This window comes from Eptesicus fuscus, chromosome 14 (assembly GCF_027574615.1).
Source record: "Eptesicus fuscus isolate TK198812 chromosome 14, DD_ASM_mEF_20220401, whole genome shotgun sequence".
Classification (NCBI taxonomy): Eukaryota; Metazoa; Chordata; class Mammalia; order Chiroptera; family Vespertilionidae; genus Eptesicus; species Eptesicus fuscus.
The window spans coordinates 61,983,791-62,007,616 of NC_072486.1; the positions used below are offsets into that span (position 1 = coordinate 61,983,791).

At 37.7% G+C, this 23,826-nt stretch overlaps 1 protein-coding gene across 2 annotated transcripts in view; it reads right to left on the reverse strand.

Moving 5' to 3' along the window:
- Positions 1-23,826, reverse strand: part of KLHDC10 (kelch domain containing 10) — a 55,430-nt gene that overhangs the window by 19,599 nt on the left and 12,005 nt on the right. The window lies entirely within an intron of this gene.

A 23,826-nucleotide genomic window follows, 5' to 3' on the forward strand; every position in this document is an offset into this window, starting at 1 on the left:
TAAAAAGTCATTGAATGTAAAAAAAGTACTGATTAAAATTAATGTAGGCTCCTGTTCTCTTCCAGGTTTGGTATCCTTTTACAAGTTATATGGTTAAGAGGATAAAATAAGGGGCACCATTCTTTAAATATGAAATAATCTCTTGGCACTTCCACTGGCGAGGGGTGAGGGGATTCATCTGCCTTCCCAGGGAGCAAATTAGCTCCATCTTAATCCAATTAAAACTTGTTTTTTTTTATAAAATAAAAGAAAAATAGGAAACATTATAGAACTGTGAAATGGGTAATTTTGTTTCTACCCAAAATTTTGATAGCTCCCAAAGACAGCTCTTATTAGCAATAAAAATAATTAACATTTGTATAGAATTTAAAGTTTACAAAGAGCTTTCACACATTACCTCATTTGATCCTCACAACAATCATGTACAGATTCAATGGCCATTTCATTAAGTACCTGCTATGCCTTGAATCCTAGGTGAGGCTCTAGCATAGGGAAAGAAAGCTATGACTCCTCCCCTCAAGAGCTCATGGTCTTGGAGGAAGGCAGATGTCTAAACAAATAATTTCATTACAGTGAAGTAACTGCCAGAACTGGAGCTATAGAAACTCTTGGAGGAAGATATCTTATTTTACAAATAAGGAAGCTAGAGGGAAATAAGTGGCAATGCCAGAGTCAGGATTCAAACCCAGGTCGTCTGACTCAAACATCTGCCTTCTCTCCATTATACCACACTTAACCTGTCTCAAATTTCTTAGAAAGCACATAGTTTTTTGGTTTGGGCGATTGGAATATATTTAAATGCTCATCAGCAAGGTCTGGTTTGTTTAGTGCAGTACTTGTACATTGAGATACACAAATTCTGTGTAATTAAAAAATGGCATTACCTGCACTTGTGTCCTTATTGTGAAAAAGACAGGCTTGTGGGCAAGAAGAAATTTATTTTGCAAAAAGGGTTATCTTTTAATCCTCTAAGTCTTTTAAATCAGTAGTTCTCAAATGTTGATCTACAGAGCACTGATTGACTAAGGTGAAGACTCAACAGTCCAATACAAAATGAGAAAAATATGGATAAGGCAGTGAGTTTTTTTAAAAGCTAAAATGTTCCATTTAAAAACCTGTCCATTTTTCAGAGATTAGAAACATTTTGTTATTAAGCATTCTTTATTTTATGAGATGGAGGTTGTAGGAAATGGTAGTTGGTTTTGTTTTTTAATATCCTTTCTTGGAAAAACAGAAAATTTGCAAGCCTTGTGTATCCCCAAAATACATATATTTCTAAATTTACAGGTTTATGACATTCAAAAGCCTGTAAAACCACAGGTTTAAATCAATACAATATTTTTTGATTACTCATAAATCCAACATTGTAAACCACAGACTGTCAAAGGATACGTAAGATGTATAAGAAACTTCCCTTGACCTCAAGAAGCTTATATTCTAATTAGGGAGACAAGACAGACACATAAAACAATTATATAGCAATACAAGACAGAATATAACAAGAGATTAGCTTAAAACTTGACATTTTTATGTACCAAAAGCATTAAAATGTACATACCCTTTTACCCAGCTATTCCACTTCTAGGAATTTATTCCTAAAGAAACAGTCATAGATGCATGGAAAAATGTAGGGACAAAGATATATAATATAATTTGTGATGGTAAAAAATTAGAAATACTTTCAATGTCCAATGATAGGGAGGTGGTTAAGTATGCCAAATAAACATACTTAAATATGTTCATATTCTATGTAACACTAAAAAGTATATACAAGAATATTTACTAACATACAAAAACATTCACAATATACTGCAAATGAAAAATGCAAAGTACAAAATAGTACTAGATTATGACACCATATTAATAATGAAAAATTATTTGTATATATTCATAAAAAATACAGGAAGGATATACACCAAATTTCAATTGTGGTTATCTTTGGGTGGTTATTATGAGTGCTTTTTGTTTTTTTCTCCTTAGTGCTGGTCTTTATTTTCCAAGTTTTCTTATTGAGTAGGCATTACTTTTGGACTGGAAGAAAAACAATACCATATTACTTTAATTTTGTTTTAAAGCTATGGTTTAAAAAAAGATTATAAAGAAATATACTGAAGTGTTAACAGTGGTTGTGACTGGGGTTGAGGGTTATCACTTCTTTTATATTATCCAAAAAGTCTATGACATTATTTTATACTGGAAGAATATTTTTTAAAATTTAGAATAACAGTGAGGGAATAACAATGGAAATTATTGAACCAAAGCTGTAGTAAAAATCCTTTTATGATGTTTCTCAGAGCTCTGTCAGACATTTTTGGCCTGTTTCTCCCTTAGCAACCAACGTAAGTCTCTACAGGCATAGGCTAATGTTGACTCTATGGAGCTTATTCAAACAAGGTAGACACTGACTTCGGAACCCATGTTTTCTTCCTTCTCCCAAAGAGCAGAAAACAAGAAAAAATAGCAACATCACAAATATATGCCTTTCCAGTTTCATGTAAATATATTCCTGGTCTGAAGTTTTGTTTACTGAAGTTTTCATTGTTATGTATTTAAGCTGCCAATCTTCATTTATGATTGCATCTACTCTTCAAAACAAAAACCATAATTTATTCAATCATTTTATAAATATTTCATTTTTTGCTAGATTTAAAAAAAATTTTTCTTTATTAGTTTTATTTCACTAAAAATATAATTGTTGACTGAATCAAGATGGTAGGCTAAGAACACTGCAAGCAAACTTCCTTTCCCCATTAACCCCACAAATAACAAAAATGCCATTTTTAAAAAAGTCAATCATCAAAAGAAACCAAGAAATGTCCTTAGTGAGCTAAAACTATAAGGAGTCACTGAAAGATGAAAAGCTGATAGAATCAGTTTAAGGAGGAAACCACAATCTAATATGCCCAGAGTGGAGAGCTATTGGAAAGGTTGGAGTCCTCAGTATAAACTAAGCCCAGAGGTGGAAGATAGCAGGAAGAACGGAAACAATTTACAGAATTTACAGCATAACTGGCTGGAGGATAGCACAGAAGTCACAAAGCAGGTCAACCTCTCCCACCTCTTTTACCTCTTTGGGTCAAGCATTATAGAACAGAGGTATAAAGGTGTCACCCTGCCAGGAAAAACACTTGGATGAGAGAGAGGACAGAGCCCTGGGTGGACATTAAGCTTGAGGCAGAAGTGGGGACACTCACATTAAAGAAGACTGGAAATTGGTACACTCCATCTCACTGCCTATTTCATCACTACCCACAATCAATGGAGACCTGCTGCAATACACACTATCATATTCATGGGAGGCTAACCAGGACACTCAAACAAAGATGAATGAGCACAAAACCAAGACTCGAACATGAAAAAGAGGCATTTGTGTCACAAGTAGAACGCACACTTAAAGAGTCAATACATTAAATAGAATAAGACCTTAGATTAAGTACAATTAATATCTTCAGAGATAGGCAAGATAACATTTATTTAAAATAAAATCAATTGGTCCTGGCTGGCGTGGCTCAGTTGGCTGGGCGTCGTCCTGTGCACCACAAAGTTGCTGGTTCGATTCTGGGTCAGGGCACATGCCCCGGTTTGCAGACTCGATCCCAGGTAGGGGGCATGCAGGAGGCAGCTGATCGATGTTGTGCTCTCATATCAATGTTTTTCACTTCTCCCTTCCTCTCCCTCTAAAAAGCAATAAACTAGTCCAGTGATGGCGAACCTCTGACACGCGTGTCAGTGCCATTTCTGATGACACGCGGCCGCTGAGGCGGCCGCATGCCGAGGATGAAACATTTATGTTATTTAAACTATAAATACCGCGAAATAATGTTTTTTCCTCAAAGGGACACACTACCCGAGTTATGCTCAGTTTTTTGGCGAAGTTTGAAACACCAAGCTCAAAAGGTTGCCCATCACTGAACTAGTCTTTAAAATAAATAAATAAGTGAAATCAACTGGAACTCTTCGAAGTTAAGTTTTGATCACTGAACTAAAAAACGTAAATAAGGACTGAAAAAAAAAAGAACAAATTAAATTAGTAATCTGAAGCCAAGAAATTCACCAGAATACAGTATAGAAGGAAAAAGAAGTAAAAATCGTTTTTAAACTTAATATATAAAATATAATTAAGTAAGTTCTATCAAAAGTTCAACTGCCTTTCTTGCAGAAATGCTAATCCTAAACTTCATATGGAAATGCAAGGACCCCAGAAAACCAAAACAATCTTGAAAAATAACTAAATTGGAAGACTCACACTTCCTGACTTAAGTACTATCTTAATCAATAAAGAAATTTAAAAAAATACATTATCCATCAATAAAGTAATTAAAAAAAATACATTATCCAAAACAATGTAGTACTTTCATAAAGATGGGCATATATCAATGGATTAGAATTGAGAGTCCACAAATAAACCCTATGTCTATGGTCAATTGACTTATGACAAGGGTGACAAGACTATCCAATGGGAAAAGAATAGTCTTTCAACACGGTCCTGGGACAACTGGATATACTCTTAAACCTAGAATTATATATCCACTCAAACTCTCACTCAGTGTGAGAGTACAATTAAGACATTTTTGAATCTACAAGGACGCAAAAATTTTGCTTCCTTCGGATTTCTGGTGAGATAATTGTTCAAAGATATATATTGGGAATAAAAAAAATTAATCCAAAATAATAATCAAGGTATAAGAAGAGTAAAGCAGAGAAACCAGCAAAGCCTTTAAGTAAGTGTTGATTTGAAATAAAAAACAAAACACAAACGCTTACTAATATTCAAAACTACAATATATGATATTGACAGGAGTAATTGTGAGGGTAAGAAGAGGGGTTGGGAGAAGGGAAAGCAGGTGAATTATAAAGTCCTTGTCTTATTTAGAAGAAAGAAATAGAAATGGATTAATATAAATATCAATAGAAAACATAAATTTAAATATTATGTAAAAAAGATTAAGAATATTAGATGGCTTCACTTTAAACATTTAAGAAGATATAATGCCTACTCTACACAAACACTTTCGGAGAATACAGAAACTCATTTGTGAAACTAGAAGAACTCTGATATCAAAATTCGGTACAGACATAAAAATAATTGCAGGTCAACATCCTTATAAACATAGGCACAAAAATTCTAAACAAAATACTACCAAATCAAATCAAAGTTACGTAAAAAGGAGAATACATCATGGCTAAGTGAAATTTATTCTAAGAATGTAAGGCTGATTTAACATTCAAAAATCAGTATAATTCACCTCATTGGCAGAATAAGGAAAAGAAACATATGATCCTCTCGATAAATATAGAAAACGCATTTGATAAAATTCAACACCAAGCAAATTGGGGGAAAAATAAACTTATGCTCACACAAAAACTTGTGCACAAATGTTCACAGAAGGTTCATTCATAATAGCCAAAATCTGGAAACAACTTTCCAATGGATGAATGGTTAAACAAACTGCGGTACATCTATACAATGGCATTACTACTCAGTATCAATGAACTACTGATATGTGCAACAACTTGGATGGCTCTCAAGGAAATTATGCTGAATAAAAATAGCCAATTTCAAATGTTATATATTTTATGATTCCATGTGTATAACATTCTTGAGATGATAAAATTATAGAAATGGAGAACAGATTAGTAGTTGCCAGGGGTTTGCCAGGGGTTTGCCATAAAAGGGTAACATGAGGGAGCCTTGTGATGGATTTGTTCTATATCTTAACTAGGTGATCACACAAATCTGCTCCTATGATAAAACTGTTTAGAACTCAATATATACACAATTCTCTCTCTCTCTCTCTCTCTCTCTCTCTCTCTCTCTCTCTCTCTCTCTTGTAAAACTAATGAAATCTGTGTAAAGTCAGTGGATGGTGTATCAAAGTTGATTTACTGGACCTGGCCAGGTGGCTCAGTTGGTTGGAGCGTCGACACCAAAAAGGCTGCGGGTTTGATTTCTGGTCAGGGCATATGCCTAGGTTGAGATGAGTATGGGAGGCAACCGACTGATGTTTCTCTCACATCGATGTATGTCTCTCTTTCCTCCCACCCCTTCCTCTCTCTCTAAAAATCAATAAAAACATATCCTCAGGTAAGGATTAAATACATTTTTTAAGTTGATTTGCTCGTTATGTTCACTGTACAATAGTAACAAGATGTTATCATTTGAGGAAACTGGATGAAGAACATATAGATCTCTCTGTATTATTTCTTAAATTTCATGTGAATCTACAATATCTCAAAGTAAAAACTATAAAAATTTTAAATAACTAAAAATCCCCAATGCACCCATAGCATTTATGTCTACCTGAAAAAGGCATTTTTTAAAACGTTGCACAATGGTACACTTTGGGCTAACAGTGACCCACTTGTTAAGTAAATAACTTTCTTTTAAACATAAGAGAAATAATGTTTATTGAGTGCCTATTCCTAGCACTTGTATATACTCATTTTTAAATTTCTGCCTTTCAAAACAAGGAAATCTGAGCCAGTATCTTAGTTCTGTTGTGCTACATGGGTATAGGTATTCCTTAGGAGGCCTCAGTTTTTTCTCAAACCTTTTTGAAACAAAGTGTATAAATCAATACAAACTAAAATATGAGTTACAGTACTATATTGTTCTGTTATGGTTTAATTAGTCATGGCATAGTGTGTGTGTATGTGTGTGTGTATGTGTGTGTGTGTGTGTGTGTGTGTGTGTGTGTGTGTGAAAACAACTGCATTTCTTAATAATACTCTTCCAAGAACTTACTTAATCCTCACCACAACTCTATGAGGTACATACTATGATGATTCCCAATTTACAGATCTAGAAATTAACACATAGAGAGATTAAGTAATTTGCCCAAGGTCTCTTAACTAAGTGAAAAATCTGGGATTCAAACCCATGAAGTTTGGGTCCAAATCACTCTTAACCACTCTACAATAATGCTCTTAGTCACAATTCAAGTTGGCACCTGAAAAACTGTCTAATAGAGGCATCTGATAAGATACTTGTTGAATAAATAAATACAAAAATAATGATTCTCAACCAAAGGTATAACTCTCCCAACCCCATAATGAAGTTGCTCTCATCTCCCAAGATTCTGTCTGGTTTTATCCCCCAATATACCATCATATTGCCACTTTATTAAGAATAAAAACTATAAGTCATTGTAACTAATTAAATAACTAATATTTCCCATCCTTTAAGTTTTTAGGAGTCAAAAAATGGTTAAGAACAACAGTGCTGGCAAAGTGAACATGCACTCTGATTCCTTTAAGGGCCTTCAAGCTAGGGTGTGAGAAGCTGTTGACTGCTTACTGGCTTCTACTGTACCTCCCCAATGCACACACACAGGAAATGTATCTTTAGGGAGTTACATTATTGAGAGAAAGGCAATTATTTGCACCCCAGATAACAGATATACCGTCTGTTTTTAAACACGCCCATATTTATTTAAGCATTCTATTTTCATACATATCTCTGTTTATAAACCAACTCAAATATTTTTGGCATTAAGAGAGGAATAAAAAAATGAAAATAGCTGGTTCTCGCCTTCTCTGTTGCTTGCCATTTCTATTGTTCAATAAAACATGTTCATTTCCCCTGCCATATTTCAATTTTCTGTTTTCTTTCACTTTAGTCTCCTGTCTCTTCTGATATTACCCCTCTGACATTTGTAGCAAAAAGTGAATCTACTGCCCAATCCAGTTTGGCTCAGTGGATCAAGTGTCGGCCTGTGGACTGAAGGCTCCCGGGTTCGATTCTGGTCAAGGGCACATGCTGGGGTTTCGAGTTTGATCCCTATAGGTGACGTGCAGGAGGCAGCCGATCGATGATTCTCTCATCATTGATGTTTCTATCTCTCTCTCTCTCTGAAATCAGTAAAAAATATATATATATTTTTTTAAGTGAAACTATCATAGTCTTCTTTCCTTCTATAAAAGTGAAGTAATCATAGCCCATTGAGAAGTATCTTCAAATCTTAAGCTGTGCTTTGTCATTTTGGTTTATAAAATTAATTATTCAAATATTACTTTACTGAAAAAAGCAGGTTTGTTGGTTGAGCAGTTCTGTCCGTGATTAAAAGCAGGTGCACAGGAGGAGTTGTATCAGGCTCAAACTGTTTCAAGTGTAGATGTGGTATTTGACTTTTTAAAATTATTGATTTTTAGAGAGAGAGGAAGAAAGAGGGAGAGAGAGAGAGAGAGAGAGAGAGAGAGAGAGAGAGAGAGAGAGAGAGAGAGAAGCATCGATGTGAGAGTGAAACATTGATCAGCAGCTTCCTGCATGTTCCCTACTGGGGAGAGGGGATCGAGCCTGCAACAGGGGCAGGTGCCCTGACCAGGAATCAAACCTGTGACCTTTCAGTGGACAGGACGACACCCTAACCAACTAAGCCACACCGGCCAGGGCTAGATGTGGTATTTGAAACCAGTATTCATAAATGACTGAATTATAAGTTATACTTTTCTTCCTTAGAAATTGTTTTAAACAACCTATAAACTTTACAAATTAAAAATCCAAAAGTATTATAATTTATAAACCTGTGTTAGATTAAAATATTAAGTCTGAAACTAACAAACAAAAATCCTGGGAACACTCTTGATTTAAAACATCATCAGCCCTGAGTGGGTAGCTCAATTGGTTATAGCATCATCCCCATAAGCCAAGGTTCCGGTATCCCTGGTCAGGGCACATACAGGAGTCAACCAATGAATACATAAATAAACAGAACAACAAATCGATGTCTCTCCCCCCCTTCTTCTCTCCCTCTAAAAAGTCAATAAATAAAAAATTAAAATAAAATAACATCATCACATTTTTTTCTTTTTGTTTTTATTTACTGATTTTTTATTTATTTTTTTTTTTTGAGAAAGAGAGAGAGAGAAATATCAGCTTGTTGTTCCACTTATTTATGCATTCATTGGTTAATTCTTACAGGTGCCCTGATTGGGAATCAAACCCACAACCTTGACATATTGGAATGATGCTCTAACCAACTGAGCTACCTGGCCAGGGTCTCATCACATTCTTAATGTTTGTGATGACTGCCAAGACTGAAATAAATTTTTAAATAAAACCCCACCCTTTGGACCAGTTGATTTTTAGAGAGAGAGGAAGAAAGAGGGAGAGAGGGAGAGAGAGAGAGAGAGAGAGAGAGAGAGAGAGAGAGAGAGAGAAAGCATCGATGTGAGAGTGAAACATTGATCAGCGGCCTCCTGCATGCTCTTTTGAAAGACTAACTATAAATATACCATAAATTATATGTATACCAGACGGTCTCTAAAGCTCTAAAAATTATACAATTCTCAATGAAATCAGAAATGTTCCAAGCCCTAATTGGTTTAGCTCAGTGGATATAGCGTCGGCCTGTGGACTGAAGGCTCCCGGGTTCGATTCCGGCCGAGGGTACATGCCCAGGTTGCAGGCTCAATCCCCAGTTGGGGGTGTGCAGGAGGCAGCCGATCAATGATTCTCTCTCATCATTGATGTTTCTATCTCTCTCACCCTCTCCCTTCCTCTCTGAAATCAATAAAGAAATATATTTAAACCAAGAGTAATTCAAAACTTTGGAAAACATTTAGAGCAAAACCATCTTCTCTTTAAAAAAAAAAAAAAATGTTCTGAGAATATAAGAACTCATCTAGTGAAATGGTTCCAGAGATGCTAGACTAGCCGACTTATTGAAAGCTTGTTAAAAATAATAATAATTAGCCCTGGATGGTGTGCTCAATGGTTAGAGCGTGGTCCCTAGCACCAAAGGGTTGAAGATCCAATTCCCAGGTTTCAGGTTCCATCCTTGGCCCGAGTCGGGATGAATGCAGGAGGCAACTAATCAATGTGTCTCTCTCACATTGATGTTTCTCTCTCTGTGTCTCTCCTCCTCCCTTCCTCTCTCTCTAAAAATCAATGGAAAAATATCCTCAGGTGAGGATTAACAAAACAAATAAACAAAAAAATCAATGAAAAAAGTATCCTCGGGCAAGTAGTAACAAAATAATAATAAAAACAAAAAGCAGATTTCTAGGCCCATCCCAGTAGGCCTGGCATATTAACTTTGGTGGGGAATCGGGTTCCACTGAGACTAGTAAAAATTATTGGCTCTCTCTCCAGAAAAATGCACATATACTCACAATTTTACATATGATAAACCAGCCCCACACTCATGAATTGATGGACCCCAGGTTAAAAAATAAAAAAATAATTTAGACCCAGAATTTTATGGTTATTTTCAAAAGGGTAGTTAAATGGAAGGAATACATTTATTCCATATTCTACCAGACGACAAAGCTGGGAGAAACTCGTAAAAGTTGCAGTTGAATTTATGGCAACTCTTTGTAATAATTAAAGCCAACAAATAATCTGACAGTTCTCTTAACAAAGCAATAAGCAGGTTGAAATAAGTAGACCTCTTTAAAATGAAGGTTTAGCCCCTGGCCAGGTAGCTCAGTTGGTTAGAGCATCGTCCTGATACACCAAGGCAGTAGGTTCGATCCCAGGTCAGGGCACATACAAAAATCAAACAATAAATGCATAAATAAGTAGAACAACAAATTGATGTTTCTCCCTCCCTTCTTCTCTCTCTCTCTAAAATAAATTTAAAAACAAAATGAAAGTTTAAAAACAAAAAGATTAGAGCTATTATGGAAAGGATTCCCACACTGGATAGAAGTGGGGCAAGATGACTTCCAAGATCTTTCAATTTTAACGTTTTATAATCCTAAGGAGTTTTAGAAGAGGAAAAAAGGAAAAAGATAAAAATTTAATTGTAAGCCTTTTTTACTGCTTAAAGGTTGTTTTGTATTTTAGATTTTAAAAAAAGACTGCCTGCATTTGTACTCTGTGTGTAGCTATGTCAGTGTGCCTGTCTTGAAATGTAAACTATTGCCAAAAGATGTTTTTAATTTAATATCACCTCCTTACTTTTTATCCCCAGCAAAACTTTATTCTTTAAAAGAATAAATATAGAAATCATCCTACAACACTACAAAATAACCCAATCAGTTTCCTTACTAACAACTAAATTTTGTATCCTAATTATACTGAAATAAAAATTTATAGTAATAATCCACTCAAGAATCAGAGTACATTGTTTGGTCTTTTCTTGCTTCTTGGATTTCTTGCACTCTGATTTTAGTATTCAGAGAATAACCTCTCTCTTAAAAAACATCCCTGAGGGACAGAGAAAGAGAGAGAGGAAAGACTATGTACTAGGTAAATGTAGACATAGAAGACTAAATATGAAAAACAGATTTTTAATCAATACATTTTAACAATGCCTGATGAACTAACATTTTGCAACCTCCCTCCTTGAAGGAGCACCAAAGATGGGTAGCTCTCTAGATACAGAGCCTTCCCTATTTCTGTAAGTAAAACTAAGAAACTCAGCAGAAGGAAATCCTCAAATTCTTATGTTAAATGATTATACTGAGAAATGTCATTTATTACTTTTACTACTCATTCTGTTCCTTGATTAAAACTAGAAAAGTAATGTTTTGAAAGTGAAAACACAACTGTTCTTTATGAACTCACTTCCCCTTCTCTCAAGTCACCATTTTCTGTTGGCAAATGCAATATCTTCCAAGGCAATATCTAGACTTAACTAAAGGTAATAAAAGCTTGTGTTAGACTAATTCTAGCAAAAGGCAACAAGGCATTCACTAAACAACAATTTTTTAAACATTTTTTTGTAACTGATTTTAGAGAGGAAGGGAGAAAGAGAGAGAGAGAAACATCCGTGATGAGAGAGAATCATGGATCGGCTGCCTCTTACACGTCCCACACTGGGAATCAAGTCACAACCCGGGCATGTGCCCTGACCGAGAATCGAATTGTGACCTCCTGGTTCATGGGTCAGCGTTTTAAGCACTGAACCACACTGGCCAGGCTCAAATTTGAATGCGTGATATTTTAAAAACTGTTTTTAAAACTCTAATATTTAAAAACAAGATACTCTAAAAAATGGATAATAATTTTTAATGTAACAAGCAGAGAGCCAATAAAAATATCTTAAATGCAAAACTAAAAAATGTCAGATACGAATACTGCCAAAGTAGACATGATGTCTAGTAAGACATCAGTAGGAAGCATTATATTCAGAAAGAACAGCTATTCAAAGGATAACATTTGTCAAAGGATAACATTTCACATCTATAGATGGAGAGATGTTTCAAACTTCAAATCACAATTGATCAGAAAAACTGATGTAGTTTTAAGAAGTTATTTCTCTTCCTGAAAGGTTTCCTCAATATTTTGTTTTGTATATGTATGTGTATTTAAAGCTAAATATATTACCTCTTTCTAAAGCACCAAGTTCAGAGTGCACTTTAGAAATTTCATACTCCTCCATCAGGTTTGTGGGGTTTTGCATGTTTCAAGGAATGTGTTTTATGTGACACCAAGATGTTTGTGGTTAGCGTTTGATCAATAACACATCTGATTTAAATTAACTGAGTTGACAGTTTGTTGAAACCATATGGCAGGAGCTACTATGGGTAAAAAGGGAAACAACTCAAAAAAAGCACCATTCAACTCCAAAGATTACTTGCTTCACTTTTTTTGCTAGTTATCATACTTCTAATTTTATTATCTAGTCTTATAGACAATTCAATTATCATATCTTACATAAAGCTTGGAGCAAATTCACTAACAGAATAGCAACTATAAACGGGAAGAATATGAGATCAGGCTACAGTCTAAATGCAACAGGAAGCCCCTTTTGAGCTGGGAAGCAATGATCCTAGCTGTGCTTTTGAAGATTAATCTTTTTCAGTACATAGGAAAAGGAAGACTGGGAATAGGAAATGAACACTGGGAATGACAAAAACATTGTTAGTATATTCCAGTTTAAGGCAGTGGAGGCCTGAATTACAGTCATATCAGAAAGAAGTGGGAAAGACAGGCAACAGAGAAGAGCATGGACCTTAGAACTACACTGACCATGTTCACATCCTGGCCCTCAGCCTCAGCTTCCTTCTCTATAAAAAAGGGACAATAAGTCAGTCATGAGTAAAGGTTTATAGCTAGTAATATTATTATGAGGATAAAACTTAAAGATTAGCTGGATGGGAAAAGTTGTGTAAAATAAAGGAATAAATATAAATGTGAGTTTTTAAGTTCTATAACTTGAAGAAAACTTTAAAAACACAAATATTAAAAGAGTAAATTGGCAATACTTATCACTATGTATCACAGCAATGTTTTTAAATGGAAGACCAGAAACAATCTAAGTAAATTACTGTACATCCATACAGTGCAATACTTTAAGCCATGAAGAAAAATCAGATCAATCTAATGTGCTAATAGAGATCAATCCCCAAATTGTATTTTTAGTTTAAAAAAAAAAGAAAGGTTCAGAAAAAATACTTTATGTTGTACTCTAATTTGTTTAAAATTAAAGATATCATATACCTACATGCATATATATGCACATTCTATTTCTGAAAAGATACGCCAGAAACTCTAATAGATGATATCTCTGGAGTGAGACTACAGAACTAGGGATCTAGGGCAGTGGTCGGCAAACTGCGGCTCGTGAGCCACATGCGGCTCTTTGGCCCCTTGAGTTTTTAGCAAAGGCCAGCTTAGGAGTACCCTAATTAAGTTAATAACAATGTACCTACCTATATAGTTTAAGTTTAAAAAATTTGGCTCTCAAAAGAAATTTCAATCGTTGTACTGTTGATATTTGGTTCTGTTTACTAATGAGTTTGCCGACCACTGATCTAGGGTATAAAGGAGATTTTGTCTTCCTGGTATACTTTTTTAATGAAAATACGTTTTTATTGACCTTTAGAGAGAGAGGAAGGGAGAGGGAGAGATAGAAACATCAATGAGAGAGAAACATGAACTTGCTGCCTCTTGCAGGCCCCCTACTAGGGATTGAGCCCACAACTGGGCATGTGCCCTGACCAGGAATCCAACCTGCAATTTTCAGTAGACAGGACGATGCCCAACCAACTGAGCCACACTGGCCAGGTCAAGTTTTTTGTTTTTGTTTTTAATCTCTACTAACCTATCTTATTCAAAGAATTTAAGGCAACTATTTGTTACAAATATTTCTATATAACTGGAATATAAAATGAAAGAAATAAATTATAAGGTTGGAGAGGTAAAAAGTGGTAAACAGGAGATATAGGGTAATGAGGAAAAACTGACAAGATTTTGGGACCAATTAGATAAGGGATAAGCAAAAAGAAGAAATTTGACCACATTTTCAAGTTTGTGGCTTGAGTCACTAAATTGATGAGATAGACATTAAATCAGTCAAGATAAGAAGCACAGAAGAACAGATATGGCAGAAAAGAGGATAAAGTTGTTTTTGGACATGTTGAATTTAAGGTACTCATCAGTCACTTGGATGACAATGTCTAGTAGCCATTGGCAAACAGGCCAGGAAAAGAGGTCTGGGTTGGAGACAGATTTGGGCATTGCCAGGATATTATGATGACAGCAATGGAAAATAGAGTAAGAAAGAAAAACAAACAGATATACTCTTGGATACCAATATTAAGGGCAGATAAAAGAAAGCTCAAGAAATAAAAGTTCAAGAAATAAAAGGATAACTAAGAGCTCTTTTAAAACAGACTGTCTAATCTGTGGATTGCCAGGCTCTACTAAGGAGGTAGTCAAAACAAAATCTAGAGAGGTTGGATAGGATGAAGACTAAGAGGTCTCTAAAGGATTTAGTAATTAGGAAGTTATTACCTTAGCAAGAGCACTTGAATAGAACAATGGAGGCAGAAATGAGACTACAATAGATTGAAGAGAAAAAAATAAAAAGAAATTAAAATAAACCACAGACTATTTTTTCTGAAAGCTTGGCTGTGAAGGCAAGAAGTAAAATAAGACATTGTCTCGGGGGAAAAACCTTACTCATGTGATAAGCTGAGAAGAAACAGATTCTACCTGATAAAATAACAAAAAATATAAACACATGTTTATGAGTAAAGCATTTAAATATAGAAGTTTTAAGAGAGTCCCGTTGCTACTAGTTATATGTAATTTTTACATAGTATTAAACAAAACATTCACTGATAAAGAACTAAAAAGAAAACAATATCAAAATGTTGATATAGTTGTCTTTAAGTGGAATTACTATAGATGATTTTCCCTTGTTTCAAGTTTGCAACATTTTACAAATTTTAATGAGCTTATATTCCTTTTATAGAGGTGGTTATAGGGGTTGGAAGACAACGAGCTTTACCAAAATTAATGATGCTTCAAGGGCAGAAAAGATGTAAGATATTTTCACTCAAGGAAGATAGACAATAGAAAGAGATAAAATATAAGCAGGCAGAAAGCAGAAAAGAAATAGAAGGGAAAAATAAAACCAACACAGAAGTGAAATCTTCATTGCAGGTAATACAAAGGAGGACAAACATTGCTGAAAACATAGTAAGGGATATGGACGACAGGACTAAGAAAGGCAAACAAGATATAAATGAACTCTGAAAACCATAAAACATTATTGAAAGAATGAAAGAAGACCTAAATAAATGGAAAAGCTTCCCATGTTCAGGTATTGGAAGACATAACATTATTATATTCCTGAAAATGATATGCATATTTAACACAATCCCTATAAGAATCCTAGCTGAGTTCTTCAAATTGGCAAGCTGATTCACAAATTTAAATGGAATTGCAAGGGACCCAGGATAGTCAAAATAGCCCTGAAAAAGAATAAAGTAGGAGGACTCACACTTTCTGATTTCAAAATTTTCTACAAAGCAATGGTAACTGAGGCAGTATAGTATTGGCACATGGATAGACATAGTAGTATAGAGCAATGGAATAAAACTGAGAGTCCAGAAATAAACTATGTTTATGGTCAACTAATTTTTTATAAGAATGCCAATGGGAAAAGAACAGCATTTTCAACAAACAGGGCTGGGACAATAAGACAGTAGGTTGAGATAGCCCTTACCTTACAAAAACATGAAAACTAACTCAAAATGAGTCAAAGAGATAAATGTAAGAGCAAACTATCTACACTAATAAAAGAGAAACATGCAAAATTGACCATCACTCCGCTACACCCACCAGCCAATCAGAAGGGAATATGCAAATTAGAAGGGCAAAGATGACAGCCACCCAGCTGCTCCAGGTGCGGAGTGGCCAGGTGGGGCAGGATGCCTGCTATGAGAGGGAGGGCAGGGGGCAAAGGGATCTACAGGAGCGGCACTCCAGCCACAGCGAAGATGAAGACTGCACACTCCAGCCGGAGTCTGCAGCAGACGAAGGCGGCAGACTCTGGCCTGAGTCTGCAGCAAAGATGGCAGACTCAGGCTGGAGTCTGCAGCAAAGACGAAGAAGGCAGACTCTGGCTGGAGTCTTCAGCAAAGGCGGCAGAGTCTGGCCAGAGCAAAGGGAAGGAAGGCCTATTGCACGAATCTCTTCATGCAACAGGCCTCTAGTAAAACTCTAAGAAAAACCACAGGTAGGTCTTCATGACCTTAGATTTGGCAAAGGATTCTTAGATCAGGCACCAAAAGCAAGAACCACTACCACAAAAGTAGATAAATTGGACTCCATCAAAATTTAAAACTTTTGTGCTTCAAAGGACACAATTAAGAACATGAAAAGACAACCATGGAATGGTGAAAATATTCACAAATCATTTATCTGATAAGGGACTTATATCTTGAATATATAAAGAGCCCTTACAGTTCAATAATAAAAAGACAAGTAATCCAACTAAAAATTAGCAAAGGATCTAACAGACATTTCTCCAAAGAAGACATAGAACTAGTCAGCAAGCACATGAAAATATGCTCAATGTCAATTACATCTCAAAAAATCTGGAAAAGCCTAGCCGGATGTGGCTCAGTGGTTGAACATTGACCTATGAACCAGGAGGTTACTAGTTAAATTCCCAGTCAGGGCACATGCCTGGGTTGCAGGCTCAATCCCTAATAGGGGGTGTGCAGGAGGCAGCCGATCAATGATTCTCTCTCATCACTAATGTTTTTATCTCTCTCTCCCTCTCCCTTCTTCTCTGAAATCACATATATATATATATATATATATATATATATATATATATATATGCACGCTGGAAAAGAAAGAAAAAACAAAAGATGTTCAACATTATCAGTCATCAGGTAAATGCAAATAAAAAGACTACAATAAGATGCCACTTCATATCCACTAGGATGGTTAAAATGAAAAAGTCAGATAACAACAAGTATTGACAAGGATGTGGAGAAATTGGAATCCTCATAACACTGCTGGTAGGAATGTAAAATTCCAGCTGTTTTGGAAAACAGATTGGCAGTTCCTCAAATGGTTAAACATTGCATAGAATTACCATATGACTGAACAATTCTACTCCTAGATATATACCTGAGAAATAAAAACATATGTCCACACAGGAATCTGTACACAAATGTTAATAGCACCATAATTCATAATAGCCCAAAAGTGGAAACAATCTAAATGTCCATCAGTGGATAAATGGATAAATAAAATATGGCATATCCATACAATGGAATATTATTTAACCAAGAAAAGGAATGAAATACTGATACTTGTGATGAACTTTGAAAACATTATACAAAGTGAAAGAAGGCAGTCACAAAGGATCATCCTAACTAATAAAAGAGTAATATGCAAATTGACCATACCTCTGCTACACCCATAAGCCACACCAAGTCACGCCCACCAGCCAATCAGGAGTGAATATGCAAATAAACCCAACCAAGATGGCTGCGGCCACAGAGAGAAAGAGGGAGGCTTGGGTTTCCCCGGCAATGGAGGAAGCCAAGCTTTCCACTTGCCCTTGCTGGCCTAGGCCTCCACTCAAGGCTACAAAGTTTCAATGATAGAAGATAAATAAATCCAAACAGAAATGGCGGCAGCCACGGAGCTGGAAAGAGAAGGAGGCTAGGGTTGCCCCTGGCAATGGAGGAAGCCAAGCTTCTGAAGCAATGGCCTGCCTTGGCCTCCACTCCAGGCTACAAAGTTTCAATTATAGACGATACATAAATCCCAACAGAAATGGCCTCCACCATGGAGCAAGCAGGAGGCTTGGCTCCACTCTAGGCTACAAAGTTTCAATTGTAGAGGATAAATAAAACCCAGATACCAGGGCCTCCGCTTGGGTCACTGGGGGGCGTGGCTGGCCTGCAAACCACCACAGGCCCCTTGCCCAGGCCTCCCATGCCCCAAGGGAACCCCCACCCTGATCCGGGACACCCTTCAGGTCAAACCAGCTGGCCGCCACCCATGCACCAGGCCTCTATCCTACCTAATAAAAGAGTAATATGCAGATTGACCATCACTCTAACACACAAGATGGCTGCCCCATGTGGTCAAAGATCCTGTCCCCATGTGGACACAAGATGGCCAGCAGGGGAGGGCAGTTGGGAGGGACCAGACCTGCAAGGAAGGGCAGTTGGAGGCGATCAAGCCTGCAGGGGAGGGCAGTTAGGGGTGACCAGGCTGGCAGAGAGGGCAGTTGGGGGTGACCGGGCCTGCAGGGAAGGGAAGTTGGGGGGGGGGACCCAGGCCTGCAGTGGAGAGCAGTTGGGGGGACCAAGCCTGCAGGGGAGGGCAGTTAGGGGTGACCAGGCCTGCAGGGGATGGCAGTTAGGGGTGACCAGGCATGCAGGGGACGGCAATTAGGGGCAAACAGGCTGGCAGGGGAGCAGTTAGGCATCAATCAGGCTTGGAGGGGAGTGGTTAGGGGGTGATCAGGCTGGCCGGCAGAAGTGGTTAGGGGCAATCAGGAAGGCAGGCAGGCAAGCAGTTGGGAGCCAGCAGTCCTGGATTGTGAGAAGGATCCCAGATCGGAGAGGGTGCAGGATGGGCTGAGGGACACCCACCCGCCCCCGTGCACGAATTTCGTGCACTGGGCCTCTAGTATATATATAAAAGCCTAAGCGACTGTTTGTCTGGTAGCTATGATGTGCACTGACCACCAGGGGGCAGACGCTCAATGCACAGGCATGGAAACATGGAACAGACTAATGAATCTCAGAGGGAAGTGAGGAGGTGGGAGGGCGGGAAGAGATTAAGCAAAGATCTTATATGCATAATAGAGGCCCAGTGCACAGATTCATGCACCGGTGGGGTTCCTCAGCCTGGCCTGCGGGGATTGGCCGAAACCAGCAGTCCGACATCCCCGAGGGGTCCCAGATTGCGAGAGGGCGCAGGCCAGGCTGAGGGACCCCATTGGTGCACGAATCCGTGCACCAGGCCTCTAGTTTTAAATATATTGCTTGGGTGTGGAGAAAATGGCGACGGAATAGAGTCGGGTTTGGAGTCTGTTCCTGGGGCGGAGAGTCGGAGCAGCAGAGGCTCGCAGAGGGAGTGTATGTGGGCAAGCCAAGGGACAGCTAAACTCCAGGAGAAGGCGGGGGAGTGCTGGGCAGTGTTCCTCTGACCGCGCAGCACCCACAGGGGCTGGGTCCCCTCCTGGAGCTGCGGGCTCGCCGGGCGCCTCGCCATCTTGCAAGGAAAGGAGGATTTTAGTGGAAACCTGACTTTCTGCGACAACTGCAAACACTGAGCTGCTGGGAGCAACAGACCACCGGTCCCCTATCAGCGCAAACACTCGGATTCAAAGAAACTCTTCACTGCACCACGGAAAGGTCAGATTTTGTCTGAAATAAGCTGCGGTTTCTAATCCCCGCGGTGGGTGAGGGAAGCGCTGGGTGAGGGAAGTGCGGCAGCCGCAGGACCGGCAGGAGCCGGGAGGTCTGTGCCTAGAAAAATCGGCGGCAGTTGGAGCTGCCGTGATCCGTGAATGAGGAGGGGGGCCTTCTGAGCTGCTAACAGAAGTGACCTCTTGAAAGCAACTCATTTTAATCTGAGGAGGAGGGTCAGACTAAGAATTTTCAAAGGAGTGCAGGCTCCTTAGTCTGGGGCACAGACCCACGGTCCGCACACCTGGGCTCTTTCCGACTCTGATTGCTAAGCCCAACACATAGAAAAACCCAGGTGGAAACCCTGAAAGACTGCAGGGGGAAGGTGTTTTTTCGGAACCTGGGGACCAGAGCTGCGTGTGACCATCAGAGAGGCAGCTCTGAGGCACATACCTCCACAAACCGGTAGTGAGTGCCATAGAGGGGAAAAAAGAAAAAAGAAAAAAAGAGCTAGAGAGGCCCGGAAGTCAATTCAGAAACACTGCCACCCAGGGGCTGAAACGCTAATTGTCTCTGGTGTAATTAAAAATAAATACGAGAAATTAAGACAGGGCTGGCTTAAAAAGCAGGACTGGCTTCCAACACTGAGGAGCCCTGGAATGAAGCTGAACTGAAATACCGCCCAGACTGGGAAAAAGGCGTACCAAACAGAATAATAGAGGAAGTGAATGACAGCCGCTACTGCACATTTTAGTCTTCCTATTTTTTAATTTTCAATTCTTTTTTCAATTTTTAAAATTTTTTATTCTCATATTTTTTTATTTTCATTTTTTGCATCTTTTACTTAAGAAACTATTTTTTTTTCTTTTTCCTCACTCGATTTTCACCTTTTTAATTATTACATTTTTATTTTCAATCAATACTATTATTACTATTATTTTACTTTTTTTTTTTTTAATGTCATTTGATTTTCTCTTTCTTTTTTTTTTGGATTAGTGTCCTACATTCGATTTGCATCTTTCCCTTACAATCGCTTTACCCTATCTCAAAGCTAACATTATGCCATCACTCTCCTCCTAACCTTTCCCATTTTGGTCCCCAGTTTATTTTAACCCTTTCTGGCTTTAGATTTTCCCTACTTTTTCAGTTTACTCCCTGCTAAAACTTCACCCTACTTATATATCTAATTCCCAACCCCCTGCTCCAAATCCATACAAACCTCTCTCTACGCTACCTTAAAAAAATTATTTTTCTCTCGGGCCTTTTGTTGTTGTTTGCTTGAATGTTGATTAGATTGAATTTTTAAGCTTTTTCATGAGATTGTTTTGATTATTCTTTTTGTTGGTTTGGTTGGTTCTTTTGTTTGCTTTGTTTTTGTTTGTTTTTTACTTTTGTTTTCCCTTGCCTCACTTGATATTAGCTGCTGTTGCAGTTTGTATTAATCTCCAGGCTCGTGTTGCTGGAATTTGCTGGGAATAGTGGTTGTTCTAGTGGAGTTTACTCCCCATATATATAGTTTGTTCCCCTTTTCTCTCTTAGTATCATTCTTGTCTCTCTTACTTTTTTTTCCTTTTATTTTTCTTTTCTGTTATTTCTTTTTCTTTTCTTGCTTTCTGCTCTTTTCCCAAGTTCAGATTCACACTCGTTGTTTTTTTTGTTTTGTTTTGTTTTGTTTTCGTTGTTGTTCTTTCTTTTTACTCTCCCTCTTCCACTCCTATTCCCTAATTTGTCTTTCTCTGGTGGTTACCTTTATTGGAGGTTATTAATATCGTGAATACAATTCTGTTCAGTGCCTTGTCTGTTGTGCCTGGTTGTGTTGTATTTTATACCTTTAAATCAACGCCAGAGAGAGAAATCTATATAACCAGACATCCGGAGAAGAGAGACCATGGGGAGACAAAGAAACAGCCCCCACAGGAAAGAGAAACAGGCATCACCAGAAAAGGAAGTAAACGATTTAGAGGCAAACAACCTATCAGAGAAAGAATTCAGAGAAATGATCATAGGGTGGCTGAAAAGGATGGAAGACAAATTCGACAATATGAGTAAGAACCAAGAAGAAATGAAGAAGAACCAAGAAGAAATGAAAAATGACATCGCTGCTGTAAAGAACTCAATAGAAAGCATCAAGAGTAGACTAGATGAAGCAGAGGACCGCATAAGTGAGCTAGAAGACAAGATGGAAAAAAATACCCAATTACAACAGCTTCTAGAAACAAAAATTAGAAAGATTGAGGAGAGCGTAAGGGAACTTCGGGACAATACAAAACAAAACAACATCAGGATAATAGGGGTGCCAGAAGGAAAGGAAACTGAGCAAGGAATAGAAAACCTGTTTGAAGAAATAATAACAGAAAACTTCCCTGATATAGGGAAGAAAAAACCCACACAAATCCAAGAAGCTCACAGAGTTCCAAGCAAAATGAACCCCAAAAGACCGACGCCAAGGCACATTATAGTTAAGTTGGCAAACACCAACGACAAAGTAAGAATCTTACAAGCGGCCAGAGAGAGACAGACAGTTACATACAAAGGAACCCCCATCAGACTAGCAACTGATTTCTCAACAGAAACTCATCAGGCCAGAAGGGAATGGAATGAAATATACCAAGTCATGCAAAGGAAGGGTCTAAATCCAAGAATACTGTACCCAGCAAGGCTATCAATCAAAATTGAAGGTGAAATCAGGAGCTTCACAGACAAAAAAGGACTAAGGGAGTTTATCACCACCAAACCAGCAATGAAAGAAATGCTAAAGGGTCTGCTGTAAAAAAAAAAAAAAAAAAGAAAGAAAGAAATAGGAAGCAAAGAAGGTACACAGGGGTATAGAATAAAAATGGCGTCAAATAAGTACCTATCAATAATAACTTTAAATGTAAATGGATTGAATGCCCCAATCAAAAGACACAGGGTAACAGACTGGATAAGAAAACAAAACCCAGATATCTGCTGTCTACAGGAAACCCACCTCAAAAAAAAGGATGCATACAGACTGAGAGTAAAGGGATGGAAAAAGGTTTTCCAGGCAAATGGAAATGAAAAAAAAGCTGGGGTTGCAATACTTATATCTGACAAATTAGATCTCAAAGTGAAGGACATAACAAGAGATAATGAAGGCCACTTCATAATACTAAAGGGAGAAATCCAACAAGAAGAAATAACTCTGGTAAACATATATGCACCCAATACAGGAGCACCAAGATACATTAAAAAACTCCTGGAAGATATCAAAGGAGAGATTGACAGTAATACAATCATAGTAGGAGACTTCAATACCCCACTATCACCATTGGACAAATCCTCTAAACAAAAAATCAGCAAAGAAACATCAAACCTAAATGACTCACTAGAACAGATGGAATTAATCGACATCTTCAGAACATTTCACCCCAAAGCCACAGAATATACATTCTTCTCAAGTGCACATGGGTCATTTTCAAAGATAGACCATATGTTAGGACATAGGCAAAGTCTCTACAAATTCAAGAAGATAGAAATCATATCAAGTATCTTCTCAGATCACAGTGGCATAAAACTGGAAATCAACTACAATAAAAACAACCCAAAGAAATCAAATACTTGGAGACTAAACAGCATGTTATTAAACCATGACTGGGTTACCAAAGACATCAAGGAAGAAATAAAAAACATCATGGCAACAAACGACAATGAAAACACAACAATCCAAAATCTATGGGACACAATGAAAGCAGTCCTGAGAGGGAAGTTCATAGCTCTACAAGCCTACTTCAAAAAACAAGAAACAATGGTAATAAATTACCTAACCCAACAACTCAAAGAGTTAGAGAGAGAGCAACAAGATAAGCCCAGTGTAAGCAGAAGGAAAGAAATAATAAAGATCAGAGCGGAGATAAACGACATAGAGACCAAAGAAACAATACAAAAGATCAACAAAACCAAGAGCTGGTTCTTTGAAAGGATAAACAAGATTGATGGACCTCTAGCCAGGCTCACCAAGAAGCAAAGAGAGAGGACCCAAATAAACAAAATCAGAAATGAAAGAGGTGAAATAACAACAGATCCCACTGAGATACAAAGGATTGTTACAAAATACTACGAACAACTCTATTCCAACAAACTGGACAACCTAGAGGAAATCGACATATTCCTAGAAAAATACAACCTTCCAAAACTTAATCAGGAAGATTCTAAACAGCTCAACATGCCAGTAACTATGGAAGAAATTGAAGCAGTCATCAAAAAGCTTCCGGCAAACAAAAGCCCGGGGCCAGATGGCTT